The sequence below is a fragment of the Rhinolophus sinicus genome, linkage group LG03 (genome assembly GCF_036562045.2).
Source record: "Rhinolophus sinicus isolate RSC01 linkage group LG03, ASM3656204v1, whole genome shotgun sequence".
Lineage (NCBI taxonomy): Eukaryota > Metazoa > Chordata > Mammalia > Chiroptera > Rhinolophidae > Rhinolophus > Rhinolophus sinicus.
This window is the reverse complement of record NC_133753.1, coordinates 27,572,861-27,597,521: the sequence shown is the minus strand read 5'-3', so window position 1 is coordinate 27,597,521 and position 24,661 is coordinate 27,572,861. Positions and strand designations below refer to the sequence as shown.

The 24,661-nt window shown below is 44.0% G+C and overlaps 1 long non-coding RNA gene across 2 annotated transcripts; it reads left to right on the top strand.

Moving 5' to 3' along the window:
- The first annotated feature begins 1,145 nt into the window (after window positions 1-1,145).
- LOC141570818 (uncharacterized) lies at window positions 1,146-23,720 on the top strand. Of its 2 annotated transcripts, none has more exons than XR_012495272.1 (4): window positions 1,146-1,412; window positions 4,454-4,576; window positions 9,197-9,306; window positions 23,467-23,720. It is a non-coding gene; the product is annotated as an uncharacterized LOC141570818 (long non-coding RNA). The 2 variants fall into 2 exon arrangements; XR_012495271.1 differs by lacking the exon at window positions 23,467-23,720 and adding an exon at window positions 17,707-17,921.
- Window positions 23,721-24,661: the final 941 nt, after the last annotated feature.

Sequence of the window (24,661 nt, the reverse complement as noted above, 5' to 3'; positions counted from 1 at the left end):
TAACATATCAATAAATGTTGAAATAGGCTTAACTCACCTATTAAAAAAAAAAAAAAGATTTTCAGACTCTTCCATAGGCAAAACCCACCTTTATACTGTTATTAAGCAAATGATCCATCTATGACAAAGTATTTTCTGAAAGGTTGAAAACAAAAGTATGTTTAAAGGCATATGAAGCAAATGCAAAGAAAAGAAAGCACAGGTCATAATTTTAATATCACATAAGGTGAATATGAAAAAAGGCACTTTAAAATGCCCAAAGATGCAATTTACAATGACAATGAAAAATTATGGACCAAGTAACAGCACAATATTCATAAAGCTAAAGTCACAGGAGCCAAAGGGAAAAAAACAGACAAGCAAATAAATAGGACACTTTAATTCATCTCTCTCAATCAATTATAGATGATATGGAAAAAATAAATTGGAATATAGAAGACCAAAATATCATATTTAGAGAAACAGATACAGGTTTACAATTTCTTATTCAAACCTTCCCATAATTTTTTAAAGTTTGACAAGAGGGTATACAGTATATTATCTAACATCCCAACTGGGGCCTGGTACCATAATCAAACACATCAATATTTCTGCAGTAAATCATATGAAGAGTAAATAAAGACTATAAATTGCCTCATACCAGTTTAGAATAGGGTTTGCTGTCAACGGAGTTACAAACAAATTTTTAGATTTCAGAACATTTTGAATTTGGGAATTGCAGAGTTGGGAAGGTGAATCTGTATTTGCATCCACATAGGGAACACTTTTAACTTCCCACTATCTAAAAAAGGAATGAAGTACCTTGGAAGGGCCTATCACAGGGGCTTGGATGGGTGGAAGAGGTTTAAGCGGAGATGACCATTTTTCAGGGGACTCAAGCATCAGGTGGGGAGCTGGACAAGGAGACTATCATGTTATTTTCCAATCTGAGATTCTAGGGTTAGATTAGTTGCGGGAGGGGATATGTTAGTGAAGGGGGATCATAAGGGGTTCACACGATCCTAAGCATTGTCTGTAAGTTATATATCTGTTGAGATTAAAGCAAAATGGTACCTGTTCATTGTTCTAACACGCGGTGGGGAAATGTGTATGCAAGCTGCTAAATCAGCAAAGATAGCAAGTGCTCTCTTTCATGCACTCTCAGAATATTGATCCCATTCCAAGATAAATATAAAATGTGCTGGAAGTGGGGTTGTTGAAAGAATAGCTCACAGCTCCTCGCTCTTCCTATGGCTGAAGACAGCGATACCAGTCCCGGGGTACAACTCTTCATATGCTACAAACACATCTGCAAAATGTCTGAATTTGAGGCTGCATAGTGGGCGGTCTCAGCAGGTTTTCAGGTGATCACGGTGATATGATAATAGAGAACTTGGCCCATCTCTGAGAACTGAGAAGTCAGGCGGACGCGGGTAAGAGGAGGGCATTAGGTCTTTCACAGACTTGATGATTACGATGAGCTAGAATGGGGGCTGGGGAAGACAACTCCCTGCGTCGTACAACTTTTCCTGAAGACGTTCTTCAGTGTCCTCCCAGAATCATGCAGGTTGGGCTTACTGCCACACTCTCTGTGGTTCCTGCACCACTCATACTGAAAATGGTACATTTATACAAGGGAGTATTACGCAGCCATAAAGGAGAAAGAAATCTTACCATTTGCAACAACATGGATGGACCTAGAGAACATTATGTTAAGTGAAGTAAGTCAGACAGAGAAAGACAAGTACCATATGATCTCACTTATATGTGGAATCTAAAGAAAAGAATAAGTGAATGAACTAATCAGAAACAGTTTTGGAGACATAGAAGAAAAACTGAGGGTTGCTAGATGGGCAGGGAGGCGGGGGTAAGGGGAAGGTGGGGGGTTTAGAAAATAGTCAGTAACCACACGATGGCCATGGAGTTTTGAAAATTAATTTGGGGAACGTAATCAATAATGTAAAGATTTTGTAGGGTATCCGATGGACACGTGTCCCATTTGGGAGACCACCTCAGGGGTGATGTAGATGCCTGATCTCTGCACTGTACACCTGAAGCTGAACAATAATGAATGCCAACTATAATTTTATATATATATGTATATGTATATACATATATATATGCATGTATATATATGTATGTATATGGTTACAGGAAGCGGAGTACAGCATTAGGAATAGAGACAATGGAAGTATAATGGCTCTGTGCGATGTCAGAGGGATAGTGGATGGGGGAGGGGAGTTCACACAGTGTGCGGGATATAAATGATAAACGTCTAAACTAATAAAATTTAAAAAATTAAAAAAAAAAAAGAAAAAAAGAAAATGGTGAGGCTGGTGGAGAGGAGGTCAGCTTCATCCCCTGAGGCACTTCTCACCTGCTTGCAAATGTGAGCAAATATTCTGTGGGCAGAAGAGAGCAAAGTGCATGGGAGACTAAAAGCCCCAGGTGGAAAGCTGGGGACTCACAGGGTCAGGAGTCCTTTATAACATTGATTTATTTAAAGCTTAAACAAAATTACACAAGTCACAAGGGTATATTTTGGAGTAGGCAGAAAATAAAGATAAGCACAAAGAAGAAAACAAAAATCTCACCACCCAGAGATAAGCATGGTTAATGTTTTATATATCCAACTGGGTGCCTAGAGGACCCAGGATTCTGTCGAGGTGCTTCTAAGTCTCCACACAGGCTAGTTAGAATTTAATCAAAGAAGTGTAAGAGATTTGGACCAGATAAACACTGCAATAAACAACATGCAGGTGAGCTCAGAGGAGCAGCAGCCTCCTGGAGACCACCGATTAGGGATGTGTGCATCTCTCTCTGCCAGCCTTGAACCCAGCTCTTCCTGCCTCCTTAGGCACCTACTTGCACTCGTCATGCACGTGCCTTGGTCGGCAGGTTGGAGGCTGCAGCCCTCCAGGTGTACCATGGGAAATCATGCAGGAGCACACACCAAGGCAACACACAGTGTGTTTCTGGATTATAGACTCAGGGCCTTCCTTTCCACACACCGACCTTCCCTCCTGGGGAAATCATGGGCTGTGCAACAAAAAGAGAATTTGTAACCCATCCTGGTGTCATTACGTCATATAATGGATCATTTTAGCACCAGTCTTTTATTTTTATGATTGAGGTGTCTTGCAATAGTAGAAATACCTTTTAATTAGTGGCAGAATGATAATGCTGATTATTAACGTTCCCCATCCCTAAATCCACACTGCCCACATCCTGTGCCCTCCCCAGCCTGGCTGGTAAGGTCTCAGATCTTCAGAGAAGGATTTCAGAAATGCAGAGATAAAGAAAGATGTGGATACTCAGTTTTTTATTTGAAACTCAAAGCAGAGAGAAGCATCTTGCTGGCTTTTAAGACCAAGGCCTAAACAAGTTTCACAAGGTCTGGGAGGGGGAGGGAAGAGATTCAGAGAGGAAGCCAGAGAGAAACGAAGCCAATCAAATGGCTTGTACCCTGTTGCCTCTACCCCACTCAGGGTCACGACCCTGGGTTGGGTTCAATCACCGTAATAAATTGGGGGGTTCTTAGGGCTGAGTGGACCTGTTCTCCTTCCCAGTTGGGGTCTGGGGGAATGGACTGAGATCCTAGAGTCCCCTGCTGTGGCCAGCAGCAATCGCGTGGAGATGGCAGGGTGGCACATCTGAGCAGAGAGGGCACAAGCTGACAAACTCCCCTTCTCTGAGACTCCTGTGGCCCTAAGGGCATGTGATTGTCTGGGTTTGAAAGGACTTCATGGTTGGGATGAAAGGAAGTAAGGTGCACAGACAGACCATGATTGCAGAAAGTGTGTTCTGGGCAGAGGGAACAGCCAGTGGAGAGCGCCTGGGCTGGGGCCTTGTTTGGCAGACTTGGTGGGCAGCAAGGAGACTCCGAGTGAAGCAACCAAGGGAGGGAGCCAGGAGTAAGTGATGAGGACAGAGAGGAAGCCACAGCTAGACCATGCTGGTGTTTGTCAGACATGGAAAGGGTCCTTCATTTTGTTCTCAGAATGGTAGAAAACCACTGAAGTTTTTAAAAAAGGAAGTGACACGATCTGACTCTGTCAGATCTGGCTGCTGTGTGGAAATGCCTTCAGCAAAACAAGTACGGAAGCAGGAGACTATTGTAATAATCCAGACTACAGATGAAGGTTCTTAGGCTATCTCCGGGCTGTCCAACATGGAGGACACTAGCCACATGTTGGCTGTGCACTTGAAATGTAGGTAGTCTGAATTGAGATATGCCACTAGAGTAAAAGATGCACTCAATTTTGAAGACTTACTGCAAAGATAAGAAAAGAAAACGTCACATTGATAACTTTTAAAAATATTGATTACATGTTGAAATGATAATATTTTGACTATGTTGGGTTAATAAAATATGTGATTAAAATTAATCTGACCTGCTTCATTTGACTTTTAAAACCTGGCTTCTAGAAAATCTAAAATTGCATATGTGGCTTGCATTTGCAACTTGCACTAGATTTCTATTGGACAGTACTGAGCTAGAGTGTGAACCTTGGGGGCGGCGAGACCTGATTGGATTCTGCATGGATTCTGAAAGCAGAGCTGACCAGAGCCTGAGCCTCAGTGGAAGGTCTGAGAGGTAAGACGTGAGGGCTGAGTGACTGGTTTATTGGTGGTACCATTTACAGCGATGAGGGACACTGAGAAAGGCACAGGTTTGGGGAGGGGAAATTCAAGAATAAATTTTGGAAATGTTGAGTGAGAGGTCTCTTTGTCATCCAAAGAATTAAATATGGAGTTGGAATTTAGAGGAAAAGTCAGGACACACATTTGGAAGTCACCAGTGTATGGACGGCATTTCTGATGCTGACTGTGGAGAAGATGAACATGGATACGGAGCAAAGGTCTGACGTCAGAGCTCTGAGGCTTCCCAGCATTTAGGGTTGGGGAAAAGAAGAAAGGTCGAACAAAGAAGACAGAAAGAATGACAAGTGAGGCAGCAGAACCCAGGAGAGGGTGGTATCAAAACTCCTTGAAAATCTCACGAACTGGAAGTTCAGATTTAAATGTGGCTGCCTGCTGGAAGCTGGCTCCCCAGAGAAGGAGGCAGGAAAAGGCTGACTTACATCCCTTGGCTCCTTATCCCAAGCTTACCCTTCAGCTGAGTCACTGTATATTCTCAGGGGAGAGAGAATGAGGGGAGGGGAGGGAGCTGGGCCAGGAGAATTACACCAAAGCCGTGAGAATAGAGATGCCCCAATACCTCCCTTTGCCTTTCTCTTCTGAGAATCCAAGCAGTGGCCAAACTGAGTCAGTTCAACCTTATGACCAACAGATCTCCTTGAATTGAGTCTTATCCTCAGTATACCCTTCCCAGTATACAGTTCTGCTCAACACACACACACACACACACACACACACACACACACACACACACACCATTTAGCAGACCTTCACACCCACAGTATTAAAATCCAAAGTCTTTAGGAAGACATACAAGATCTTCCTTGACCTGACGCCATTTTGGGATCCTTCCCATCCTGTAGGAGCTCAGCTCTCTTTGGAGGGAAGTATTTTCCGCCTCCCTGAATGTTTGTCACAGTTGTGTGTACTCAGTGGAGGCACTCAGTAAATATCTGGCAACATCACAGGACACTTTGCACACACTCTTCAGTTCTCTATTTGCCTGCATGGCTTCCCTCCCAGACAGAAATCTCGTGGAGGACAGAAACAGGTTTGGATGGAGCAGCCAGGCAACTTTGGGGCACTCGAGGACAATGGACAGTTTTCAGGATTTGAACTCCCAGAAGCCACCACCCTGACTGCTGTAGGCACAGGACCCAGGTTTAGAAAACTGTTTTATTGTGAGTGAAGGGTGCCTTAAAGGCAAAGGTAAAATAGATTTTTATTGTGGGGGAAGTTACCCAGTGTTGAGGGTGGCAGGCCAGCCTCCAGCCCTGCTGGTTCCTGCCTATTTAAATCTAATCTGACCCTTCAGCTTTCTATGAGTTCTGTGAGAACTCCTCTCTTCTTTCAACAACCTCCCTTTTTGTTTAAGACCATCACAGTAGATTTCTGTGGTTTTCAGCCATGCATTCTGACCAAAACAAGATGCAAAACATTATTGGATTGGATTCCTCTTGGTGGGGAAGAGATACAGCCTTAAAAGTCACTGTCAAGGTTCTCTTTCTTGATCTGGGAAATGCATACTTATGTATATGTTTTATTCTTTATAACATATACAGAGGTGCCAAAAAAATGATCTAGCTTTACATTCCCTGCAGCTCCTAGAGCGTTGTTAGATAAATGATTGCAATATATAAATGTATCAAATCATCACATTGTACACCTTAAACTTATACAATGTTACATGTCAATTATATCTCAATAAAAGAGAAAAAATGATTGCTCTGTGTGCGGTAGATCACATTCTGTGTTTACCTGAATCATTTCAATGGAGAAAATCTTAGCTGCCCTTACCAATTCTGCCACCAGATGGCAGTAAGTCACTTCTTATGGTATTGCCCAACACCTAGTGACTACTGGGGGTTGGGCGTGGGGGAGTAAATAGAGTGTGTAGAGGCTGAGATCCATTATGCCTGAAATACTAGGCTAAGTACTCAGACATGATAATTTCATCGAATCCTCATATTTATGAGGTAGGTATTAATATCCTCCCCATTTTGCAAAAGAGATAATTGAGGTTTAGGGAGGTTAAGTAATCTGGCTAAAAATCATACACACAACTGTAAGCTGCAGAGTTTGGGATCAACTCTGACAGTGCCTGAGAGCTCTGCCACTGTCTTTTATAGCTTTTCCAAAAACGTACACACGCGTAAGATGATACAATAAGACTGCTGAAAGAAGTTATGTGTGCCGTTTAGGATTATGGGCAAATTACAGGGATTACACTTTGTATTTTCTATATTTTAAATGAATTATATATAGTAAAACCGTCAACTTCCAGAAAAAAATTTGGGATTTTGATTAAGATTGCATTGAATTTATAAAACACCGTGGTAGATTTACCATTTACACAATATTCAGGATTCCTGTCTAGGATTCTGGCAAATCTTTCCATCTATATTCAAATTATGTCTGTCCTACCCTTAAATTAAGTATAATAATTTTAAATGCACAGATCTCATGCCAGTTCTGTTAAATTTAATCCTGTATTTCATAGTTTTGGTTGCTATTAAAGTGGACTTTCCCTCGAGTTTCCTTTTCTACCTGGATATTTCTGTTCTATGTCAAGGTAACTGATTCTTGGGTGTTAATTTTCTATTCATCCACTGCATCAAACCATCTTATTTTTTTTAATTGAGGTAAAATTCATATAGGATAAAAATTAACCACTTTAAAGAGAATAATTCAGTGACATGTAGCACATTTACATGTTGTGCGACCACCACCTCTGTCTAGTTCCAAAACATTTAATCTGAAATAAAATCCCATGTCCATTAAGCGGTTATTCCCCACAGACCATATTATTTTTTTAAAATTGATTTTTAGAAACGTGGGCTGTGAAACTCCTGGTTATCCTCTGGCCAGGTGGCGTTGGTGCAGGGTGGAGATGGTTGTGATGGGACGTGAGAGGCAGGTTATGGATCTCTTTGTCTCCTCAAGTGGGAGAAGCCCCACAGGTGTGGGCTTTTTCTATTACAGAGACTCACTCAGATTCCAACAGTTAGCCCTCCTCACTTCCAAGATAAAGCAGAGGCTTTGCTGACCTGCTGCCTGGGCTCCTTCTCTCATTAGGAGCAACTCCTCAAATTCCCTGGAGTTTGCATGGAAAGCTCTGGATGTGTTTTTGGCATGAGCCAGGTAGGGAAACAAAATGGGGACTAAGGTTTCTTCAAACTTTAGGCACATCTCTACCCCCATTCTCAGCTTGCCTAAAAAAAAGGAGTTTGAGAGATTCACACTGAAATGACTCTCAGACCTCCTTTGGTCAGTCACAAGCCTGGGTCTTGCTGCCAAGGATAATTGCTGCTTCCGCATGGCTGGAGCCCAGCTACGAGCTGCCAGCCCTGGCCAAGAAGCCCTGGGGGCTTGGGGAAGGTGGAGGGGTGGGGGTGAGGGCGCACATGCCCCAGTCTTGGTTTATGATTGTCAATAATCAGGGGTATTTGCATAATATCTGCAAATTATTTGTATAAATTGAAATTAATTTTTTTTCAGGTTTTAAAACTTTATTTACATATTAAGAACATCATACATGCCAATAATTAAAATCATTTGAACAACAACAAAAAAATGGCACTCTGATTTCCTCCTACATTCTCTTTTTTTGGATTGAAGAGTTTAATGTCACACTAGAAGGAAGTATTGGTAAATATTTACATAGTCTTGGAGTGAGAGGATATTCTAAGTGTAACACCAAAGACAGACACTATAAAGGAGATGACTGATACATTTAATTCAAAGTCTAAAAACTTTTTTTGTGTTAAAAAAACAAAGTTAAAAACGAAAGTGACATGCGTAGGAAAATGACATATATAAAGACAGTGATCAATATACCCTTACTATATAAGGAGCTTTTTACAAATCAGTAGGAAAAAGACAAACAGCCCAGTGGGAATATTGGAAAAACACATGAACAAGACAAGTGGATGACTGAGAAACATTACGAAATGTCCAGTCCTAGCAGTAACCCAAGGAAGGATCATTAAAATGACACAGCACAGAAATCACATTTTTTTCAACTACCAAATGAACACAAATTTCAGAGTGGCACTCAACTCATGGAGGGGACAGATGATGTGGACACTAGGCTGGCCCACAAGCTGCTGGGGGAGGGAGCATTGTCAAGGCCTTTCCGGGAGGCAATTTGGTGTCGTAGATTAAAATCCTTAACAAGCATTGCACATCCTTGTATCCGGCAGTTTCACTTTTAGTAATTTATCCTAAAGACAGAACAACGGATGTGCACAGAGATATCACTGCCCAGGATGTTGACAATAGCCTTTTTAAAAAATAGGGGTATGAAGAGGAAACAACCTAAATAGATATATGACCATTTAAAATGATGAAAGATGTATTGTCATTGATTTGGAAAGATGTTCATGCTATGTCGTTAGGGGAGAAAAGCAGGTTAAATGGAAATGATATGCATAATATAATCCCTTTTGTGTAAATAAAAATAGTGTGTGCATTACATGCTTAGAAAACATTCACAGTGATTATATCAGGCAGGGAAAGAGGAATAAGGATTATAAGTGACTTTTTTGTTTGTTTGTTTGTTTTTTTACTTTCTTAGATTAAAAAAGAATTACATGGGTACTACAGGATTGTGAGAAATTCAAACCAGACAGAAGTATATACGTGCCTTCCCTCTCATCATTCCCCAGAGAGGACTGCTGTGGACAGGTTGGTATATATTTTTTCAGACATTTGAACGCACATATAAACACATGTATGTATATTTTAATACAAATGCGATCCCACTGTATACACTGTGCTGTAATTTGCTTTTCTCACTAAACAATATGTCATGGACATCATTCCCTGTCAATACATATAGATCAACCTTATGCTTAAAAACATGCATGCCTTTCAACGGCTGCATATTATTACCATGTACAGATAAACCTAGATCTTTTTTCTGATTGCTCTATAATGAGTATGTATGAGCTGTGTAATGGAAATGTGATACAATGTTTTCTTGAAAAGAACAGAAAGAAAAAAAAGGAAGAGAAAGAAAGGAAGGAAGGGAGGGATTGTGGAAAGCAGACAATTTTGTTTGTTCACTTTCCCTTTCATGGAGATTTGGGGTCCCTTCTACTTGGGAGATAGCTTTGCTTCTAGAGAGCTGTTGTGGCTCGATGAGGTACAGAAGAAAGACCCACTTACTCCATGGTTAAAGAAAAGTGGTCCAGGGACTTTGGGATTTCTGGTGTTCCCATATTCTTTTAAAAAATCTATATTTAATGACAGAAGTAATACATGAAAACCTCCCTAATATTTTACTCTTATTGTAAATCTGTTTTGTAGTTCATTTTCCACATATATCATTGGGTCAAGGGTTTCTCTATGCTTGTGTGTGTGTGTGTGTGTGTGTGTGTGTGTGTGTGTGTGTATTGATCTGGGTGCCATAATCTGTGCTAGGCACTGAAGACATTAAGACAATGTCTTCAATGAACCCCCATTAGGGAGGATTAGGAAGCCAACCCCCTTGGCCCCCCACTTCTCTCCCATGTGGCTTCTCTTCTATCTTTCTTCACACACAGTCATAGCTGGGGCTGTGGGACTGGATTAGTTACATCTGGCAGAGAAGAGGTGTGGGGTAAAGCAGGCTCACCAAGGAATAGTCAGCTCCCAGTGGATCACAGAGGGACCAGGAAACTTGTGACTCCTAGTGGTTGTGTGGAAACCTGTACTTGCTGAGCACCTGCCTTGAGCTTTGGTGTCAGCTACAGGCTGAATGTTTGTGTCCCGCCCCCCGCCCCCCGCCCCCCGCCCCCAATTTGTATGTTGAAAGCCTACCCTCCAATGTGATGGTATTAGGAGGTGGGGGCCTTTGGGGGGTGAGTAGGCTTAGATGAGGACACAAGGATGGGGCCCTCATGAATGAAATTAGTTCCCTTTATAAGAGTCACGAGAGAGTCTTCTTCCACTCTCTGTTCTCCACCATGTGAGGATGCAATAAAAAGATAGCAGTCTCCAAGCTGTCTCACCAGAACTCGACCGACCGTGAACTCAGACTTCTAGCTTCCAGAACTGTGAGAAATAGCTTTCTGTTGTTTAAAAGCCATTCAGTCTATGGTATTTCTGTTACAGTAGCTGGAACGGACTAAGGTAGTGTCTAATGCTGGTGTTCCGGGGGTACCACGGACTTGCATTTAGGCAGCAGTGGGTGAGAGCCCCTTCTGGGTGGGGCAGAAGACGATCCTAGAAGACATTCTAGATTATGCCTTGATGGTCAGTTCAGTTTTCCTTTTCATCATCCTCTCTGAGCCACCTCCGAGTCCAGGCTGATGGCCCCTCCAGGCTGCTGGTCTCACAGTTCCTACCTTACTGCCCTCCCCTTACTTGCTCTCTTTTTCACTTGTGTATTTTCTTTGTTGATAATTTAAATTAAAATTTCTGAGAGATTTAATGTGTTAATTAAATTATGTATTCAATAAGTTTCCAAAGATCTTACCGTATCATGGCAATAAATATCGATAGAAAATAGAGTGGAACAAGGGTTGAAGTGGAAGTAACGGAATTACCATGGAGGCAAAATGGTCGCCGAAGGTGAGGAGTGAAGCCCAGGACCCAGGTCATGAGATCTTAGTGTTACATCTTACCTCATCTTCATAGGTTATGGATAGAGAGCTACCTATGCGTAAGTCAACAGAGGAATTCTGGGAGAATCGTTGATCATAATTGTAACTGGAATAGATTAATAATTACCTCATATCATAGAAGTGTAATTGTCGGAGATCTTGGCAGATATTCTGTCTGACCATGTCCCCAATTTATCTTTCTTTTTACACTTTTTAAAATGAAAAATTTAAAACATACACAAAAGGAGAAAAAATAGTTTATTGAACTTGTGTGCCCATCACTTGGCTTTGTTTCATCTATACCTAATCTATTCCCCCACTCCCCTTATTTTCAAGCAAGTTCAAGTCATTATATCATTTTTATTTGTAAATATTTCATTATGTATCTCTAAAAGTTAAAGACTTAAAAATATAACCTCAATATCATTTTCATACCTAAAGACATTAATAATCCCTTATTATCATCAATGAGCAGTACACACATTTCCCTGATTGTCTTATAATTTTTATAAGTTCGTTTGAATTAGGATTTAAAAGGCTTGTATATTATAATTGGTTGATATGGCTCTTATGACTCTATTAACTTGTAGTTTCCCTCCTCATTTCTATTTTTGCTCATAATTTGGTTGTTTTTGTTGTTGAAGAAACTAATTCTTTGCCCTGTAAATGTCCTCCTTTTTGCTGATTTCGTAACTGTGGTGTTGTTTAACACGTTCCTCGGTCCCCTTTGTTTTTAAAGTTAGATTTGAAGTCAGGTCCATTTTAGGGATTTTTGCTTTATTTTTGTTCTTTGTTTTGCAGGATTATCTCATAGATGGTGGTACATATTTCTTTGCTCATTTTGATCCCTCTGCCCAGCACAGAGAAACCAAGACTTAATAATGTGAATAAGATCCCAGAAGTACAAAGGGTCAGAGACAGGAATCAAACCCAGACTCAGTCTATCTTACCTTGGAGCTTATACTCTTAATCACTCCGCCGTGTTGGTTCTAGGAATTGATTCATTAATTTAGCAAAGACCCCACACAACCCTCTTCTTTCTAGTCCCAGCACTGTCTCCTCTCACCAAGAGATCACGCATCCCCTTTTATCCTTGCTGTCAGTGGAAGACATCTACTTTTCCTCCCTGTCCAGGGGCCAGGCCATTTTCCCCTTGCCCACCTCCCCCCATTAAACTGCAAGGAGGCCCTGTGATGAATGGGAAGGGAGATGGGAGGGGGAGGGGGGATAAGAGGAAAAGGGGGAGGAGGAGGAAAGGCAGAGTGGGATGAAGTGGGGGCCAGGGTGGCAGAGCCACAAACCTTAATTTAATCACAGGGCCCCATGCTCAATTTAACAGACACAAGGGCTCAGAATGGGGTCCCTATGTGACAGTGGGGCAATAAGCCCACTGCAGTTGCTGGGAAAGCATTAATTGTGGACGGCAATGTGTAAACAGTGGGGATGAATGGAGTGTGCAGGTGTGAGAGGCTGGGGCCAGTCGGGGCTGTTTTCACAGGAGCTCTAGCTTGCCTCTCTCCGTGCAGAACCAGATTAGTGGCAGCAGTTGGGAAACCATTGAGGGTATTGGAGTTTGGAACAGAGCAAGTGGCTGAGAGCAGAGGGGAGGTGGGGGAGGGGCTGGAAGGGCAGAGGACTGGGAGAAGAATTGTGGGGTGTGTGTGCACACGCACTGCCTGAGTCTGGCCTAGTCCTCTGGACAAGACATGGGCTCTCTGGAAAGCAAGCCTGGACTTCTAATAACAGCTGAGTGTTTAGGGCCTGTGCAGCACAGGGACTGGCCCTGCGGCTGAGAAAGCCAGCCTAGGGCAAAGAAAGTGATCTGTAGGGAAACTGGAGAGAGCGCCCCGAGATCGTGACCTAGAAGGCAAGGGATCTCCTGCAGGCCTTCTCCTCTCTCCAGGAGATGCTCTTGGGGAAGGCCAGGCAGTGGGCCAGGCGGTGCTGAGGCCTCTCCTGAGCCAGCACAGAGACACCCCGCTTGACATGGGTGGGAGTGTGGTGGGCGTTCTGAGGAATTGAAGAGCTGCTGAGAGACAAGTCCAGCAAAGCCTGAATATTTGAACATCTTTCATCCAGGGACTCCAGAGCTTCTTCTCCAAACAGTCTCTACCTGGCAAATGTAAAAAGGGAGGCCCAGACTGTGTAGGATTGGGGTAGGCTCTCTGCCTAGCCACAGCTGGTTCCTGGAATCTGCCTGACCCACTTACAGCAAGCGCCGCTAGATTTGGGCACACAATATTCCATAATAATGATAATGCTGCTTATTATTACTGTTACTTAATATGAGCTCTTACTATGAGCCAGGCCCTCTGTTAAACACTGTACTTCTATAAACCACTAGGTCTGCTTCATGAGCTGCTTTTATGTTTATTTCATGCTTCAGTTCTGGTTGGCTTTGGGGTGTGAAGGCCCTAGGCTCTGGTTTGAATGACTGGCTAGGTGGTGGCAGCAGAATCTGTGTTCCTGGCAGGGAACACAGACAGACAGAGGGCAGGTTCATAGTGGGAGATGGTGAGTTGGATTTGGGATGGTTTTCTTTCTGATGATTACTGTGGACTCAAGGCTGGTAATAGTGAGGAACCAAGAGCCAGAAGAGTCCCACAGGAATTTCCTGAAAGAGGGTCAGCATGCTGGGTCCCCACGTCTACTTTAACCACGGGCCTGGGCCAGGTTGTGTTCCTAGGAGGGAGTGCTCCTGCCAGGGAATGCCAGTTCATTCTGAACACCTGCTGGGTGCCAGGCCCAGAACTGGGGAGCAGGCAGGGTGAATTGGTTATGCAAACTAGTGACAGACTAAGAAGAGGGAAAAAAACCCAAGTTGGCTCTCAAATATCTCATGCACAAGCCAAGGAAAAACAATAGACAGATGCAGCTCAACACACAAATTGAGCTCAAGACTGCAAATCTGTGTTTTCCACAGGTAGCCTGTTCAGTCCCTTCCCCCTGCTTGTTTTTATTTCCTTTTTTTAGAGAGGGAGAGAGGGATGAATTATTTTTTAACTCTGCGGAGTTCAGGGCCCTGAAGGTTAAAAACTGAAGTGACTTTCCAACCAAAGGAAGGTCAACAGTAACCCAAGCCTAAAAAACTGGGGGGTGAGAAGCTGGACATTGAATGCTATCTGTATTTTGGGGTCATTTTCCTATTTTTGTTTTAAAAGAATGGTTTCCAGCGCAGAGCCTGGGATCAGATACCAGCTTTCCCACCCATAGAATGGGTGTGATAACACTAACTGCAGGGCACTATTGCGAGGGTCACAGGCATTCATGCATGTACCTGTTCAGGAGTATGTCTGGCTCACTGTAAGCGTCACGAATGTGATTGTGACAACTAGGGGTTTCCTAACCTTTCCTACTTCCTCCCAAGAAGAACTCTTCTTGGGGAGCCGTCTGGCTGTTCTGCCCCATTGGTCCTTGTACAGGATGTCACATCAATTTCTTGGGCTCTCAAGATGAAATCCGAAAGGGAGGTGAGGATGGTCTGCCAATTCATTGTTCCCACTCTTTCCTCTAAGATGCTTTAGCTCTGTGGATCAGACTTGAACAGTGGTTCCTTCATATTGGGATTGCTTGAATCAGGTAAAAACACATGGATGAAGAATGCAGAGTAGTTAACTCTTTTGGCAAGTCGGGATAGTAAAGAAAGAAAAGTCACCATCATTTCATACAGGGACATTTTAGCATCAAAAATGTTAAAGGAAGCATTGGACATTGATGAGTTTTAACCACCAAACATCCATTCACCTGCTTTAGGTAACAGCCCCCAATTTTTTGGTGCATTTATCTCTCCCTCACAATCAGCCCCTGACTCAGAGCTGAAGCACAGGCCAGGTATAAGCCAATTAGGGCTGCTCGTTTCTCTGTCCTTAGCAAGTGAACCCGTGGTTCAACCAGATGCAGTGAGACACGAAGAGCCTTACTGGGATTCTGGGAAAGAAACAGTTGCTCCTTGCTGCTGAGCTCCAACCTGAGAGAACACAGTGGTGGAGGAGGTGCCACCATATTGCTGTCTTTGGAGACTGAAGCCTACACAGAAGAAGGCAGAGTCAACATATGAGGATGTTATTAGAGCTTCAAGTCCAGGCATGCTTGAAGCTTCTGGCTTTTTTCTTTAAGACAACCTTTTTATTTTAGAATAGTTTTAGATTTACAGAAAAATTGTGAAAATAGTACAGAGAGTTCCCATAGACCTCATACCAAGTTTTTCCTATTATTAACATCTTACATTAGTATGGCCCATTTATTTCAATTAGCAAACTGATACTGGTACATTATTATTAACTAAAGTCCACATTTTTTTCTAATATTTTAAAAAATTTATTGGGGTGACAATTGTTAGTAAAATTACATAGATATCAGGTGTACAATTCTGTATTACATCATCTATAAATCCTGTTGTGTGTTCACCACCCAGAGTCAGTTCTCCTTCCATCACCATATATTTGACCCCCCTTACCCTCTTCTCTGACCCCCCACCCCCTTCACCCTCTGGTTAAAGTCCACATTTTATTCAGGTTTTCTTAGTTTCCCCCAACCCCCTTTTCTGTTCCAGGAGCCCATCCAGGATATTATATTACATGTAGGCTTTTCTTGGCTATGAAAATTTCTCAGATTGGTTTTTTGTGACCTTGACACATTTGGAATATTGGTCAGGTATTTTGTAAAACACCCCTTAATTAGGATTTGTCTAATGTTTTTCTCACAATTAGACTGGGGTTGTATGTTTTTGGAGGAAGACCACAGAAGCAAACTGCTCTTCTTATCACATCCTATCAAGGGTACATATTGTCAACATGAATTATCAGTGTTGATGTTGACCTTGATCACCTGGCTGAGATTGGGTTTGTCATGTTTCTCCACTGTAAAGTTATTTTTGATCCCCATTTCCACACTGTACTTTTTTGGAAAGAAGTCACTATGTGCGGCCCATGCTTAAGGAGTGGGGTTTTATGTTCCTTCCCCTTGAGGATGAGGTATCTACATAAATTATTTGGAATTCTTCTGCACGGGAGATTTGCCTCTTCCCCCCCATTTATTTATTCAATCATTTATTTATATAAGTATGGCCTCCTATGTATTTCTTTTATACTTTGAGATATAATCCAATATACTTTATTTTGTTGCTCAAATTGTTCTGGCTTTGAGCATTGGGAAATCTTTCAGTTGGCTGCGATCATTATGGTCACCTGGACTTTTCAGTGACATAATCCATCAATTCCTTTTTAATCCAAGTCAAGTTTAGGTCAAAGATTCTGTCATTGTAACCAAAAGATTCTGAATAAATCTTAAGAGAAAGTCTTTAGGTTGAGTTACTTGATGAAAATTTCACAATATTTTTCTTATGTCAATGCAGCTGAATTGAGCCCTTACCATGTGCCAGGCCCTCTGCGAAACACTGTACTTCTATAAACCACTCGGTCTGCTTCCCGAGCTGCTTTGTATGTTTGTTTCCAATTTTACACTGGAAAGCACAGATCTTCCGTTGGGCGGTGGCAACCATTTCGCTAAGCACTGTAATAACAGCAGGAGGCTCGGGAGATTGGGACTGTGTGTGTAACCTCTGCGTTAGAGAAGCGGCTCAGACATGAGAGGGGATAAAGTAACATCACATCACTGTGACATGATCCACAGGCCCAGGCTGTGCCTCTCATGTGCTGAACTGGCTGCTGGGGAGTGTGTATGAAGCTCCCAAACTAGGGCTGCCAGATAGAATACAGGACACCCATTTAACTTTGAATTCAGGTTTGTAATGAAGAATTTTAGGTGTATGGTCCAAATCTTGCATGGAGTAGGTACACTTATACTAAAAAAATTATTGTTTATCCGAAATTCAGTTAACCGGGTGTCAGGCGGGGTCTCTGGTCCCGCTCCCCACACGAGAACACAGGACATAGTGAGGCCAAAATGGAACACCAACAGAGCCATAGATAGGGGAGTCATACCACTATATTCTCGCTGGCAGCTGGGTTGGACACACAGGGAGCAAACCTCTGCCAGTACCCCCACAAGGGTCTTCCTGGTGGCCGGGTGAGACACAGGAAGTGATTCACAAGATCCGCACTCTGCCTTCTGCTTCTCTGCCAACCAACCCAGCCTCCAGGGAGACGATAGTGGTATGACTCCCCTATCTATGGCTCTGTTGGGGTTCCTTTTTGGCCTTGCCATATCTTGCGTTCTTGTGCGGGGAGTGGGAGCAGAGACCCTGCGTGACACTGGGTATCCAGATTCATTTGCGAAATTTGGCAACCCTACCCCAAATGTTCTCACATTTTAGGTTCCTCAGGGCATGTTCTCCAGGGAAAGTGACTCTGCAACTTCACCAAAAAAGGAACCTGAGCCATGTGGTGTCCTGGGAAGGGCAGGACTTTGTGGTCAGATTCTCATGAGTTCAAATCTCTGCTCCACCAGTTTGGGAAGTTGCTTAACCATTCTGAGCTCAGTTTCCACACTTCATTTTGCAATAGGGATAATTCATGGATGCTATTACGACATTTTACAGGGTTTCAGTGTGGATTAAATGAGCTGTGAGTCTGACATCTAGTGGGCACTCAGTGGTGGCTGCCATCGATGTTACTGTTAAGTGGACCAATGAACAGAACATCCTGAAAAGGCGAGAGAGGGGATTCAAGATCATGGCAAGGCAACCTCCTCACTCCCATCCTGCCTCTTTCTCTGAGCCAGCTGGAATGCCAAGTCCCAGCAGCAGAGCCTGGGGGGCCAGTTTTCCACGAGGACTGGAGATTCTTCAGGTGAGGCTGGGCCTGCAGTTTAGGCAGGAGCCTGTGTTGGTAAGAGTTCGGAAGGGGCTAGCCCTAGGAGACGGAAGAGAAAATTCATTCCTGGGGGAGACTGACCTTACCCTTCACCAGCAGGGCAGGAAGTAGGTACACAATAACGATAGCTAAATGTATTGAGCACTTAGTATGTGCCAGGCAATGTTTCATGTACTTTTTACGTGTTGCTTCATTTAATCCTCACAACTCCCCATTTTATTGGTGGAGAAACTTAGGCACAGAAGGATTAGGAAATTTGCCCAAGGTCACACAGTAAATGGGGCAGCCAGGCATCTGTGTCCTAGTCACACGCTCTGCTCTGTGGGCAGGGTTTGAGAGCTCTGAGGACCACTTCTCATATTCTTCTTCCAGTCCCCACCAGCCTGGGGGGCCTGAAAGTCATCTGGGGATTTCACCTCAGTTAACAAGGAGGGACTTCTAGGTGCCAGGCGTCAGTTAAGCACATTGAGTATCATATTTCATTTAGTTCTCACAACGGCCCTCTGAGGTTGGAATGATTGCATCTTCATTATGTAGCTGAGGACTCTGAGGTTTATACAACTTGCCCCAAGGCCATAATTTACAGAGGCCATGATTCACACTGAGAGTTTTCAATTTGCAGGTGCCTGGAGGTGTCAGGGAGGGGAGGAGGAGGCCAGTGATGACCTTTCCCCTCCATACTAGCCCTAGGAAGAAGTGGAAGTGCCTGCCTTATGCCTTTGATTTATAGTGGGGCAGGGGGTTAGTCCCAGCTGTCAACTTGGGAAGCCACTTGAGAATTCTATTAAAAAAAAAAATCGCCTTAAATTTATAACAGTGGGGAAAAAAACAAAACAAAACAACAAACTCCAAGCAAACAGTAAACCACTTAAATGTCCAACAATGGGGGAACCAGTTAAATCAATTACGGTACAAGCCGTAATCTTGCAGCTGTTTAAAAATATTTTCAAGGACTACTAACGGAGGAAAACGCTCCAGATAAAATAAAAGCAGGAGATAAAACTGTTTACACAACATGATCCTGGTTAAACAATGATAATTTTATATATGATTTATTACACATAAAAAAGGGCTAGAAGAAAATACTCTGGAATGTCGATAGTGGTTATCTCCAGGCTGTGAAATTTTACAATTTAAAATTTCTTAATTATAATATTATTATGTGTGTGCCACATATTTTACAAACCACTTCGTTGACTCACAGACCACTGGAGTTCAAAGGCACAAGGTGGCATCGAACAACAGCATTTTGAAGGTGGGGAAACTGAGGCTGGCCGTGAAGCCAGGTACTTGGGTCCAGTGGGGCGATGTTGCCCCTGGCTGGAGTGGGGGGAAGTTCATGCCTCGAACACGCAAGCTGGGGTGGGGGTGGGAGGGTGAGGCATGAAGACATGGGGCAGCAGTGGGGGGGTGTGCACAGCTAAAGCACAGAGGAGGGGAGCAGGGAGGGTGCAGGTGGGCGGGGGCTGGGTGGAAGTGAAGATTGGGGACCTTTCAAAAATGGAAACCATATGAGCCGTTCAAAGGGGAGAACATTCTCCAAGCGGCTCCTTTGTTGGAGCGTGTGAGGCGGTGGCAGCTGCGCCCTTGCCCCCAGCCCAGGCCCGATGGGGCGGACACGGATAACTGCATTAGATGCACTCGGCTCTTTTCAATAAAACGCTCTTGTTGGTGGCACAATAGGGGAAATGGAGCAGCCACCCCAGGCCGGGCTGGGGCGCCCGCCCCCAGCGCAAAGAGTGCACTCATTTTTCAGGGCTCAGCTAATTGACGTTTGGCTGCCAAGTGGTTCAAAAGAAAAGGCCGAACTCCTCAAGTCCACTTCCACCGGAAATGAGACCACCCCTCCCTGCCAAGGTCGGTCTCTGGGGGCGCAGCCGGGACCACAGTGCAGGTGGCCTCAGGCAAAGAGGGGGACACGCGCCTGCAGAATCCTTTCCTTTGTTGCTTTGGCTCAGAATATTAGGTGTCCTGAAGGTGTCCCCCAGAGGGCTTGGGCGCCCAGCCTTCTAGTTCCTGTGGGAGAAATACACCTCAGGAAGAAGGCAGGTGACAGCTGCAAGTGTAAAAGACAATGTCAGGCCTGGAACACTTCAGCAGTGATTACCAAATGCCACTTTCTTTCAGTGATTGTAATAAAGATAGTCCTGAACATTCTTCATAAGTTACAACAAAAAAGAAAAAAAAAAAAAGGAAAGAATGGGTATTTCTCTCCCCCTTACAAGGCTTTATCTAGGAGTGAGGTATTTACATCCCTGTTTTACAGGTGTAGAAACCAAAACTTAGAGAGGTTATTGGCTTGCTAAGATTGCAGAGTTGGAGTTTGAACCTAGGTCTGTCTGAGGTTAAAGCAGGCTCTCTCAGCCTGTGCATTGTTGACATTTTGGCTTTGGTAACTTTGTTGTGGGGCTGTCCTGTGCATTGCAGGATGGATGGCAGCGTCCCTGGCCATCACCTTCTAGATACCAGTAGCACAGCTCCCTACTCCCCACCCCTTGAGAAATACTGTTTTAAAGCAACTGTGGCATGCTGCGTGTGCTGGGAGGCTGGTTTTTGCTGGGCTCAGTATTTGATCTTTTGGGGAAACCAATTTGACCAGCAATGTAGGACTCTTTCCATAAAGGTCAGCCCCGTGGTTTGTAGAGGGTGTGGCAGAAGAAGAGTTGGCTGAATCAGACAAGGCCAAATTGTCTGGACACCAGAACCCAAAGCTACATTGAATGCTGAGGGCACTTTGAATTGGGTATCTGTCTGTCTTTCTGGAGTGGCCCCCCGTCTCTTCAACTACTCTCCCCATTTCTCTCTGCCAAGACGGTCCCAGAGGGAGAGCCAACTTCCCTCCTCCATTCACTCTGCCAAGAGTTGCCTTGGCCACTCGCTGGAAGAGCTAAAACATCAGGAAACGTGGCCAGTGAAGGCAGCATGAAGGAAGGCGGTATCACCCATGCAAAATGGAGCCCGAGGCTGTTGTGAAATAAAACCTTGTGGCAGGCAACCAGCCCCACAATGATGGGAAGGGCTTTAAACTGATTTTCACAAGTAAGCGCGCACAACATTTTAACTGCAGCTTGTGTGTGACCCTTCCACCATCTCCTTGTCCTGCTGTGGCCTGATGCTGCTTTAGCTTACTGAATGGTTCCATGCTCCAGTCCCCAAAGCTTCTTGGGTCACTCAAAAGCCAACCATAGGCTCTAGGTCCACATTGAACTGAGGCCTTTTTCAGTTCAACTGCTTTTTTCTCACTTAGAGTTGATTGATAACTGGGCTCCATCATATTTGTTTTTCTAATTCTGATCTGCTTACCACCCAAGTGGCTGTACTGACTTTTTACTGGAAATGCTATTAACAAAAGGCCCCTCTGGGAAGAGGGTCAGGTCCATAGGGAAATCAGAGATGTCAGGGCTTACCAGGCTTTAGCCCAGTATCCTCAGTACCCACCCTTGGAGGCTACCGTTCACGGGCCGGGGCGGGGGGTGGGAGCTCAGAGACTTGGGGATAGAACTTATGTTTTTTTGACTGAGACCTGTTAAGAGACCATAGAGGGTAAGGGCTTCAGGACTTTAAAGAGGAGGACAGGCATCTGGAAAGAAAGGTCATGGGAAATTGGGATAGTACGGAGCAATCAATATTTCAGATAATGAAGGGTTAGGACTTCTTATAATAGAAGTTTGTATCTCTCCCTTCCTCTAATATGCCCAGAAGTATTTGGGGCAAGTGTAAAAACATGTATGAGTGTAACACACACACACACAACACACACACACACACACACACACACACACACACACACACACCTCCTTAGTTTGCCTTAGTGTGGCATACGATACACATCTTTTCTGTTTCCCCTCTTAGCCAATGCTACAACTTTGGTGGCCACAACTTCCTTCTACAAGGACCATGTTAAAAAAGGAAGACACAAAAATAAGTATGTGCAAACATGTGTTTCCACCATATGTGACTGCTTGCTTTCTTTGCATGCCCCCTCCCCTGGGCGGTTCACACTCGTCCTCCTTTGGCTGAGATAATTTGCACTCTCCAACTTCATTAGCTGCAACCCCCTCCTGCCCTGGGACAAAAAAATAGGGCCAAACTGTTCAAAAGAACACATGGAGACCCCATTAATGCTGGTCCTAATTGTGCCAATTCAAACCCCTCAATAACTCTAATTAAAACCTGTCTTGTGTGGGGCGCTGAATGGCCACACAGCTGTCATTTCAAACAGTCACGTAACAGAGCTATGGGGAAAAAAAGTCTCTATATGCAATTTTTGGTGGTGGTTGTCATGGAAAGGGTCGATGGAGAGGATTAGGAGAGGGGTGCAGTCAGAGTGGGGAACCTTGAAAAAGTCTTCTATGTCAGGTCACAGTTTGAAATCTGAAGACCTTTAGCTTTTTCCCTCTAGTTCCCCCCCTTTTCTTCCCCCAAGACAGGAACACCTGCAAAACGACTGGAAGGGGCCGTGACCAGCAGACACGTGGGTACCACAAGTGGACTGAAACATCTGAAAGGAAATGGAAAAAAAATCCAACCAAGAAAACTGCACACCAAAAACTGAGAAAGAGTTTTTTCTCTGCTTCCACGCTTGTCTTTTAGGATCCAGCTACACTTTGCTGGGCACCATAAATAACTCTACAATTACATTAATTGGTTGCATATTTGTTGACACTGGAGGAGAAGCCCTTGAGGTTGGGGGAGGTGGATTTCAGCTGCAGTTTAACACTCTTCCCCTCTGCTATCCCTCTAAGTCTTCTTTCCAACCACCCTCTTTAGTTTTTCTGGATGGAGGGAAGTGGTGGGCTGATAGGCCCATTTCTGAATAAGCTTTGACAGCCCCTGTCAGACTCATGTCTCACCTGTTGGCTGTCCCTGGATCTGTTTGTTGATCCACTGGGTTTAGAAGTTAATCCCTCTGTGAGAGAACTTGAGAGATGTGTTCCTGGCAACACTTGATGGAGTTTAATTTTCTTTGGAGGCTGGGGGTGTGGTGGGCTTATTGTCAGGCCTAATGTTTGGATCAAATGAGAACTGGCTAGACCCTGTCTTGAACCCCCAAACCCGTCTTTGATTTTCTAATGGCTTGGCCCACCCTATGGGATTCCATCCCTTGAGAAGGGACAGGATCTTAGTTACCTCTTCTACTCAGTCAGTGGACAAGAACTGGAGAGTTCAGCTTGAAAACCAGCTCTCTGTTAGCTAGGAGGACTTCACAGAGCAGGGTGGAGAGCCAGTGGGGCGGGTGGCAGAGACTGAGCCCCTCCTGGTCACTCAAAGTTAGCTGAGGACCAGAGGCGCAGGATTCATTTTCCCTCTCGGAGCTAGGATGGGAGGAATTCCTGGGCTGGAGAGTGGGTGAGAGTGCACGTGACACACTGAGGATGTGTGTCTTGGAAGTGGCCCTGCTGAGTGGTCAGAGCCATCCTTGGGAGGAAGAGCCATCCTTGGGAGGAGGGGCCATGTCTGTCTTGCTCATTGCTGTGTCCTTACAGCGCCCAGCGTGAGCCTGGCCCCCAGGAGGCTCCCAGCTGATGTCGGATGGATGGTTGAAGACCTGAAGTTCTGATTTCCAGGTGCTCTGAGCTCTTAAGAAGGAATTACATCAGCCCGAAGTCATGTGGTTCACGTCACATGGGGGAAAGGGCGTAGAGGTTTTGGAGCCAGCAGACCATAATTTCAATATACCTATTTTTCAGAGCCATTGTAAGGATAAATAAGCTCATGTAAGTAAATGCAACAAAAGTTACCTCCGTTTCCTCTGTCTGTGAAACCAGTGAGAAGAACTTTCTGAATGTAGGCCTATGATTTCCTTACAGCAAGGATAGTGTTGCCCTGGAAATTAGCAAAAGGGAAAGCAGACTTGAGATCCTACAAAGCAGAGCAAACCTGGTCTCCAGGCATGCTCTCATCCTTACTTCTTTGTATTTGCTGTTCCCTTTGCCAGGAACGCGATTCTCCCAGACCTCTGCAGGGCAATGTCCCTAACACCTTCACGCCTCTGCTCAAATGTCACCCAGGCAGTTAGGGTGGTCTTCCTTGAGCACCCTATCCAAAAGAGAAACCACCCCATCACTCTCTATCTCCCTTACCTGCTTTATTTTTCCTTATTGTACTTAATCACCCTCTGACACATTACATACTAGTTGATTTGTTTGTTACCTATCTTCTCTTATTATAATATATTCTGAGTTTTATGAGGATAGGAACTTGTTTGTTTTGTTCATTGCTGTATCCATAGCACTTACAACAATGCTTGCACACAGTAGCTGCTCAATTAGTATTTACTGACTAAATGGATGAGGGGTGGTGACACTGATCAACTAACAGGAAGAGAATACCTGGCCTTAAATATTTGTTGGGTCAAGTTACTTCAGGATAAATGCATTGTAAGAGGGTGGCCCTTCTTTCTTTGATTTCCAACTTGGGGTTCCTAGAGCAGTGGTTAAGATCATAGCCTTTGGAGCCAGATAGATCTGGATTCAAATCTTGGCTCTACTCTTCAATAGCAATGTGAATTTGGGATAATCACACAGCCAACACCTTTGAGCCTCAGTTTCCTCATCTGAAGATAATGATAGTTGCTACCTCAAAGGACTGTGGGGTAAATTGAGATAATGTTTGAAAAGTGTTTATGATAATTCTTGGCACAAAATATATGTCAAACAAACACTGTACCATTGTCCTCCT